Raw genomic sequence first — 9,351 nt, 5'->3', positions numbered from 1 at the left:
CCATCATTGGAATATACAAGCCAAGTTCTATAATGAAAAATTCCCACTAGTATATGAAGGTTACAACATAGGAGACTCTCTATCATGAAGATCATGGTGCTACTTTGAAGCACAAGTGTGGAAAAATGATAGTAACATTGCCCCGTCTCTCTTGTTCTCTCATTTTTTATTTTTCTCTTTTTTTATTGGCTTCTTTGGCCTCTTTTTTTAATCTTTTTTTATTCCTCACATGGGATAATGCTGTAATAATTATGATCATCACACTTCTGTTTACTTAATTACAACTCGATGCTTAGAACAAAATATGACTCTATGTAAATACCTCCGGCGGTGTACCGGGATGTGCAATGAATCAAGAGTGACATGTATGAAAGAATTATTAAATGTGATTTTGCCACAAATATGATGTCAACTACATGATCATGCAAATCAATATGACAATGATGATGCGTGTCGTAATAAACGGAACGGTGGAAAGTTGCATGGCAATATATCTCGGAATGGCTATGGAAATGCCATAATAGGTAGGTTTTTTGGCTGTTTTGAGGAAGGTATATGGTTGGTGTATGGTATCGGTGAAAGTTGCGCGGTACTAGAGAGGCTAGCAATGGTGGAAGGGTGAGAATGCACATAATCCATGGACTCAACATTAGTCATAAAGAACTCACATACTTATTACAAAAATCTATTAGTCATCAAAACAAAGTACTACACGCATGCTACTAGGGGGATAGATTGGTGGGAAAAGACCATCGCTCGTCCCCGACCGCCACTCATAAGGAAGACAATCGATAAATACTTCATGCTCCAACTTCGTTACATGACGGTTCACCATACATGCATGCTACGGGAATCACAAACCTCAACACACGTATTTCTCAAATTCACAATTACTCCACTAGAATTACTCTAATATCATCATCTTCATATCTCAAAACAATCATAAAGAATCAAACTTCTCATAGTATTCAATGCACTTTATATGAAAGTTTTTATTATATCCCTCCTGGATGCCCATCATATTAGGACTAAATTCATAACCTAAGCAAATTACCATGTTGTTTAAGACTCTCAAAATAATATAAGTGAAGCATGAGAGTTCATCAATTTTTTCAAAATAAAACCACCGTCGTGCTCTAAAAAGATATAAGTGAAACACTAGAGCAAATAACAAACTACTCCAAAAGATATAAGTGAAGATCAATGAGTAGTTGAATAATTATGTAACTGTGTGAAGACTCTCTAACATTTAATAATTTCAGATCTTGGGATATTATTCAAACAGCAATCAAAATAAAATAAAATTACATTGCAAGGATAGCACATATCATGTGAAGAATCAACAACTTAGGCTCAACCAAAACTGACTGATAGTTGTTGAAGAAGAAAGGTAGGATGCCAACCGGGGCATCCCCAAGCTTAGATGTTTGAGACTTCTTGAAATATTAATTATGGATGCCTTGGGCATCCCCAATCTTGAGCTTTTGTGTCTCCTTAATTCCTTCTATATCACGGTTTCCCTAAATCTTAAGAACTTCATCCACACAAAACTCAACAAGAACTCGTGAGATATGTTAGTATAAATCAATGCAATAACCTTATCATTCTCTACTGTAGCAAATCACTAAAATTATTATTTGATATTTCCTACTAAATGCCTCTACATATTTAAGGCTCCTATCCTCAAATAGAATCATTAAACAAGCAAACATATGCAAACAATGCGAACATAACAATAATCTGTCTAAACAGGACAGTTTGTAAAGAATGCAAGAGAATCATACTTCCCTAACTCCAAAAATTCTGAAAAATTATCACACTGTAGAAAATTTGTTGTCACTCATCGTGTCGAATTTCAAGATTTTATCATGTTCTGACTATTCACCAGTATTTGAAACATAATAGGAAACTTTCTGTTTTCAAAACAACAACGTATAGACTTGTAAAATAAGCATGGTAAAGGCTATACTTGACTTTTTTATTGAACTAAAAGATATAAAACATGTCTCTGAATAACATAAAGCAAATATAAACAAAAGAAAATGACGCTCCAAGCAAAATACATATCATGTGATGAATAAAAATATAGCCTCAAGTAAAGTTACCGATGAACGAAGATGACATCCCCAAGCTTAGTTGCTTGGATCTTCCTTGAATATTACCTTGGGGTGCCTTGGGCATCCCCAAGCATAGGCTCTTGCCACTCCTTATTTCGTAGTCCATCGAAACTTTACCCAAAACTTGGAAACTTCACAACACAAAACTCACCTGAGCCATCACCGGCAGCATCGCGGCAGCGGGGCAAAGGCCCCTTGGGGCCGCCTGAGGGATTCAAGGGGTGGAAGAGAACCGACAAGAAGAAAGCCGGTACGAGCACGGGCGAGCAGGCGGCCCCAGCTTCACCAGGGGCATCGACTGCCTCCTCCTCCTCCTCCGCGGTCTGCTCTCCCCTGCGTTGGCCTCATCCCCCGCCTACGTCCGAAACCCAGGAACTGTCCATGACCCTGCCGCTGTGAAGGCTGCCCTTGAAGCTTATGATGAATTGAAATGCAAGTACCGTGCAAAAAGAAGTAAGTTTGGGAGGCTTCCTTGTTATTTTGTGTACTACTGTATATACAACACTTCAGTAGGCATGCATTATTGAGTGCTGCCAGAGAACTAGATATATGCATGCTAGAAAATTGGAGATGGTATTGTCCTTGGTAATCCATCGAGAACACTTCAGTATGTTGTATGCATGCATACTGAATCGGAAAGGTGCCACTACTCTCGAATGCACCCACGCACCTTATCTAGACCATCGTTTCCCTTGGAGATTCGTGCAGCAGCCTGACAAGTTGCAGGACATTTGCAGATGCATCGGGTGTGATCTCGGCCCATTAGCCCTTTCCAGCACTTCGTGCAGTAGGATTGCAGTGCTAACGTAGACCTGGAAGGCAGTGCGGTCAGTGCCAGACCGACCACTGTAGTAGCTGTCCCACCTTATGACGGGACAGGTCAAGGACCCGAGCACAAGTTCGTCCCCATGACTGGCGCTCCTTCTTATCCATCAGCTAAACCGATGAGGTGGCTATGTGTGCTATCTTGTCAATTATTTTTATATACTAGCTCACCATTGAGAATCTTGTTCACTGTAGTAGACGTTCTCACTTTCACGTTAAATGGCTTGCACACGGTGTTGTTAAACATCACTGACACAGCTTGTACCGAAAAGTCAACAATTGCAATACTCTACTTTTGAAGAAAAAACACATGTACAAGATTCTGGCAGCGTGTAGTCTTGTTAATTTTTGAGCAGCGGCAGCTGAGATGTGAGAAAGGTGCTGGCCTACTAGTACATAGGGGTGACAGCCTACTAACATGGTGATAGCGTGTAGTCGATGGGAATCTGCCATCAGGAATCACATTCTGGCTTATTCCGGCCGTTCTCACTGTTTAATACGTCTGCAAAACACTCTTGTACAGCAGAGAACAGTTCAGATCTCGAGGCTGCATACCCACTTTTCAGTGGCCAAGATAAGGTGCGTGCATACACTCGACAGTAGTAAAACCAGTCTCCATACTGAATACTACTATCGTAGAAAGTTTGATATAGAGGAAGGGTGGGTATGGTATTGCCCTCTTTTGTGTGGTGAACAACACCTTGTTGAGCATGTATGATTGAATGATGCTAGAGACTAGATATGGTACAAAATTGGATACTGGGAGAGGATGCATTACAGCATTAGAGAGTTGTATTAAATGTTGCAACAGTTTGGCCGGTACCAGGCAACTGCTTTACTGCTAGGGCAGTAAGGTTTATCTTGTGGGCATAACACTGCTTTCATTCTATCTGATTGGTGATTACTAGGATAGCAGCTATGCACCTCTAACAAAAAACAGTAGTCAATAATGAATGAAACACGTCTATTTTGCTCAAGATGATATGTATTTGAACATAGTAGACTGACTCACCATTTTTTGCATGTTAACGTGCAGAGTGCCAACAACAGCTTGCAACGCTTGATATGTCTGTTGGTGGTTCCTGTATGGGGAATGCAAACTTGCAGAGTGTTTGTGAGTCTACTACAAAAACAATCCTCCAAGCAGCTAAAGTTATTTTTAGCTTTTCGTCCTATGTCGTATGTAACACATTGCCTTTATTTAGTGTCTCTGTATAGTTTTGGTTTTTCTCTTATGTATTGTTGCATCCTACAAAGCATGGACACGGCAGAAGAAGTTGCCGAATCCCCATTCTGATACGGCCGGACACGGGGACACGCGGGGATACACATATCCCTCCGTATTTTCCAAATTATGAATTTTAGAAAATAAAGAAAAGGGAGGACATGGCTGGGAGCCTGGGACACATGGTGGACTCGCAAAGAATAAAATTAGATGACTAATGGAAGATTAATCCACCAGTCGGAGCAGCACCCTCGTGCGACTTGAGGCAGCGCTGGATCTGGAGCACCCTCCAGCCTCAATGCTGCTGCTGTTGCGCCCTCGCCACCGTGCTGCTGCTGCCTGCGCCCTTGCCACGGCGCTGTTGCTGCTGTTGTGCCCCCGCCGCCGTTGCTGCTGCTACATCCCCCACTGTAGCGCTGGCCGCTGCTGCTGTTGCTGCTGCAGCAGCAAGAGGAGCAGGCTGGGAGGAGGGCGGTGGCCAGAGCTGCTGCGGGGAGTTGAGAGATCCATCACTGGGAGGAGAGGCGATGGCAAGAGAGTGGCGGGTTGGTCAAGTGTTAGGGCAGAGAGAGATAGGGCTTGAGTTTTGACGGTGCAGATTAATCTGTAGCATCCAGTGGCTCTTGAAATGGCACTAGCTGGGCTGACCCAACTACTAATGGATAATCTTCTCTGTGGCTCTTGACAATGGGAGAGGAAATGGCACTAGCTGTTCAGAGAGTTACTGCTGAATCCGAAATATCCTCTGTGGGCTTATGTTCAGAGAGTTACTGCTGAATAGGGTGATCTCTTTCTCGTTTCTTTTTAGTCTTTATATTACATGTCATATTTTTATTTATTTTCATATGTATTTACCGTGTCCTCGATAGGCTGTTGTTGGAAAATGACGTATCCTGTGTCCCGTATGCGTTCGCTGTATCCGTGCTTTTTAGGTTGCATCTATAATTTTTGTTTTTCTCTTATCTATTGTTGCATCTACAGATGGTAAACTCATGGCACGATCATCTGGTTTTCTAATTGATTGGGATGAGGGGAGTAAAGAGGGCACTGTTTTGACATCTGCGCGCATAATCTGCTCAAAATACACGGCCCTAACCCAGTGGTCAGGTACAGATGAGTATGTACCTGATGCTTACGTATGTTTACAAATGAATACGTTTATTCATCTATGTATGCTAAATAACACTTGTCATAATATATGTTTTTGTATCTGTCTTTAGATTATTGCTCATTTGTTGGATGAAGATGAGACAACCGTACCTGCAATCTTGTTTCGCTATGACAAGCACATCAATATTGCCATGTTGAAGGTTAATTTAGACTTGTGTGCTAAGATTCCTAGGTTTAGTAGTGACATAAACTACGGTCAGGAGATACTTGTGCTCGGTAGAGATGAACGTTTAAACCTGACAGTTGCTCACGGATGTGTTAATTTCATGGGCCCAACTACATACGAACGTCATCATTATCTATTCACTGGTTGTGAGGTATAATATCTTCATCGTGATTATCTTATAAATACTAATTATTAACTTATGTTGCTCATAGTTCTGATGTTGGCAATTTAAATATCTTAGCCTAGCATTGGAGGAATGGTTATTGATTTTGATGGACACGTTTTGGGGATGGCTAATTTTCCCGGGACAGCATATATTCCTTCCTCTATTGTATTGAAGTGCTTGGATATGTGGAAAAAAATTCAGTAAGTTTTTCTTCTGTTGGTATCATTGTATGATTTAGTCATAAGAAAATATCTTGACGAAACACAACTGATCTTGTGATATGCTTGTGTTGATATATTTCTTCTTATATTGCTAAGTCTAATTTCTGTTGGATATTTAGACACAAAGCTTCATTCATCAAAATTGTTTTTTAAGTTATATGATATTGTTCGTAGTTTTAGTTTTTGTAATTTGATAAATGACAATGTTGCAAGGTGTATCCCTCGCCTGCATATTGGGATGAAGCTTTCACCCATTAAATTTCTCGATCCAATTCATGTGGAGAGGATCTTCCGAAAGTGTAATGTCGATTCAGGTTTGATAGTTAAAGAGGTATATGTTGTCCACTGTTCCTTGTTTTCTTGAATATTGCTTACTAAATGCTATTGAGTAATGCATAACAAATTGAACTGTAGGTGTCCCATGGATCGATTGCTGAAGAACTAGGAGTTAGACCTGGTGATGTCAATGATTCCGTCAATGGAGAGTGCGTTGCTACCACAGTTGAGGTAATTATTATTAACAGTAATAGCAATAAATGTGTTATGTTACTTCGTGAGTAAAGTGGATAGAAAAAACTCACATCTCATGTTTATGGTCTACTTGTGAACAGTTATTATTCTTGTTAACAGTAATAATAAATAACTCACATTTATTATTCTTGTTTCTGCTATCAGTTAGAGAACTTAATTATGAGAATATGTGAGAATCATCTTGACCAAGGAGGAGCCATCGGTTCCTGCATGGACATTCTGGTATGTTTTTTTATGCGATGTTTAACTGCAGTTTACTTTTATATCTGCTATCAAAGCCCTTATGTTTACCCATAGTTACAAGCTAAAATATCATACGAAGACGTCTATATACTATATAAAATGCAGTAGTTCTCTTGTAAATCAATTCAAAACAGATTATTCTAATTTTGTTCAGGTTAGTGTTTACTTACTCTTTTATTTAAGCTTGGAGTCCATTTTTCCACTATAGATGAATGGAAAATGAGATATTATGTATGTAGCAGATGGAAATATAGTTTAGAAGCCAGAGAAACTGTGAAACTAAGGCAAACAGAATTAACTAACTCAAACTAGCCTACAAAAGGCTAGTATAGAAGAGGCACCTGACAAAAATTCAGAGAAAAGAGATTACTGGACATAAAAAACACATCATCCTTTTCCGCCAAATGTCTCTCGTGTCTCATCTTGCTATTATCCTTTTTCGCATCTATAGCTGCCCTTACGCGGGCATATGTCAGGAGCTATAATACAAGCAGCACTGCCTTACACCTTTATAATTCCTGACGTGTGATTATCTGGTTAGTAATTTGGCACTAAGTGCACGTGAGTTCCAACCTCTCCTGCCAAGTTGGGCTAAAACCTCATATATCCAAACACTCTTGTAATGTTTTAAAGATTTCTTCTCCTGTTGGAGTTTCTTTTCCCTTTTCACCACCATCTTTATCATTTGAATCGTTTCAATTTACAGGTTGGTATCTTGCACATGCGGAAAGGTCGCAAAGGTCCAAGGCACACTTTAAGTCTGAGATTAAAAGTATCAGATGACGTAGAGGTGTTCATAAGTGGTATGCATCCTGTCAGTTACTATGAAGCTTCTAGTAAAATGCATATGGATTTGGTGCTCGAGACTGATATGATTATATGTTTTTATTTATGTTTAATATATTTACATGTGTGTTTCCCTGCATTCTGTCTTAACAATGAAATTCTGCTGTCCATATTTCTGACTCGTCCCTGCAACAGATTGTGCCTGGTCGTTTGATGACCACATTTTAACTTTTCCCCCTTGAGTGGTTTGCTGTGGTTGTGGGCACCATCATCGGCGGGCCTGACCACCATGACCAGTTCAGGATAGGCGTGCATGCAGACGCCGAGTCCGGTCTCCGGGGACACTAATACCAGGTATCGATTTCCAGAGGTCAAGCGTGCACGTACAACACCGTGCCCATGGTTGGCATCTTCGTGCATGTTGGAAACGATTGTTTTGGCAATGCTTGACGATGTATTGATCGGTGCAAAGCGCACGTATATAGGGAGTACAAAGTGGGCCACAACCTCAACTATACAAAGACTAGGAGGTGGGCCAAGCTACACAATATACATGCACAAACCATATATTCAACCCCCCCCCCCCCCCCGCAGTCGAAGCATCGCCGGAGACGCAAAGACTGGACCTGAACTCCTCGAAAACAGAAGGTAGGCAGTCCTTTCGTCATGACGTCGGCGAACTGTTGCGCCGTCGGGACGTGGAGGACCCGGATGCGCCCAAGAGCCACCTGCTCACGAACAAAGTGTATATCGAGCTCAATATGCTTCGTTCGACGATGATGGACCGGGTTGGTGGAGAAGTAAACGGCGGAGACGTTGTCGCAGTAGACGAGCGTAGCCTTGTGAACATCACAAAGCAACTCCTGGAGCAGCTGCCGGAGCCAAGAGCATTCAGCGACGGCGTTAGCCACTACTCGATACTCAGCCTCGGCACTCGAGTGGGAGACGGTGGGCTGTCGCTTGGAAGACCAAGAGATCAGGGACGGCACAAGGTAAACACAGTACCCCGAGGTGGAGCGCCGTGTGTCCGGGAAGCCGGCCCAGTCCGCATCAGAGTAGGCGACGAGGTCGGTGGAGGCGGAGGCCGTCAACGTAAGTCCCAAGGACTGGGTGCCGCGTATGTATCGGAGGATACGCTTCACCAGAGTCCAGTGAGAGTCGCGCGGAGCATGCATGTGAAGACAGACCTGCTGAACGGCATACTGCAAGTCGGGGTGCGTGAGGGTTAGGTACTGCAGGGCGCCCACAATGGAGCGGTAGAAGGCCGCATCAGATGCAGGCGAACCCTCCAAAGCGGAGACCTTGGCCTTGGTGTCAACTGGCGTGGGAGCGGGCTTGCACTTAAGCATGCCAGCTAGGTCGAGAAGCTCATGGGCATAGCGCTGCTGATGCAGGAAGAACCCATCTGGTCGTTGAACCACCTCAATGCCAAGGAAATAATGCAGAGGACCCAAGTCCTTCAGGGAAACTCATCACGAAGACGAGCAGTAAGCCGCTGGAGGAGCGCGACAGCGGATGCCATCAGAATGATGTCGTCGACGTACAACAGCAAGTAGGCCGTGTCAACTCCATGATGATACACGAAGAGGGACGCATCGGAGCGAGTCGATGTAAATCCGAGCGTCTGCAGGAAGGCGGCGATGCGCTGGTTACCAGGCTCGAGGTGTCTGCTTCAACCCGTAGAGCGAACGGGAGAGCAAGAACACATGATCTGGATGTGTGGCGTTGACGAAGCCGGTGGGCTACTCACAGAACACCTGCTCAGCCAATTGGCCATGCAAGAAGGCATTGGACACGTCCAACTGATGCACAGGCCATGCGCGGGACACGGCTAGCTGGAGCACGGCGCGGATTGTGCCCGGTTTAACAACCGGGGCAAATGTGTCGGTGAAGTCCACGCC

This window comes from Triticum aestivum, chromosome 7B (genome assembly GCF_018294505.1).
Source record: "Triticum aestivum cultivar Chinese Spring chromosome 7B, IWGSC CS RefSeq v2.1, whole genome shotgun sequence".
Lineage (NCBI taxonomy): Eukaryota > Viridiplantae > Streptophyta > Magnoliopsida > Poales > Poaceae > Triticum > Triticum aestivum.
The sequence above is the reverse complement of the archived record's forward strand: the minus strand, read 5'-3'. Positions refer to the sequence as shown.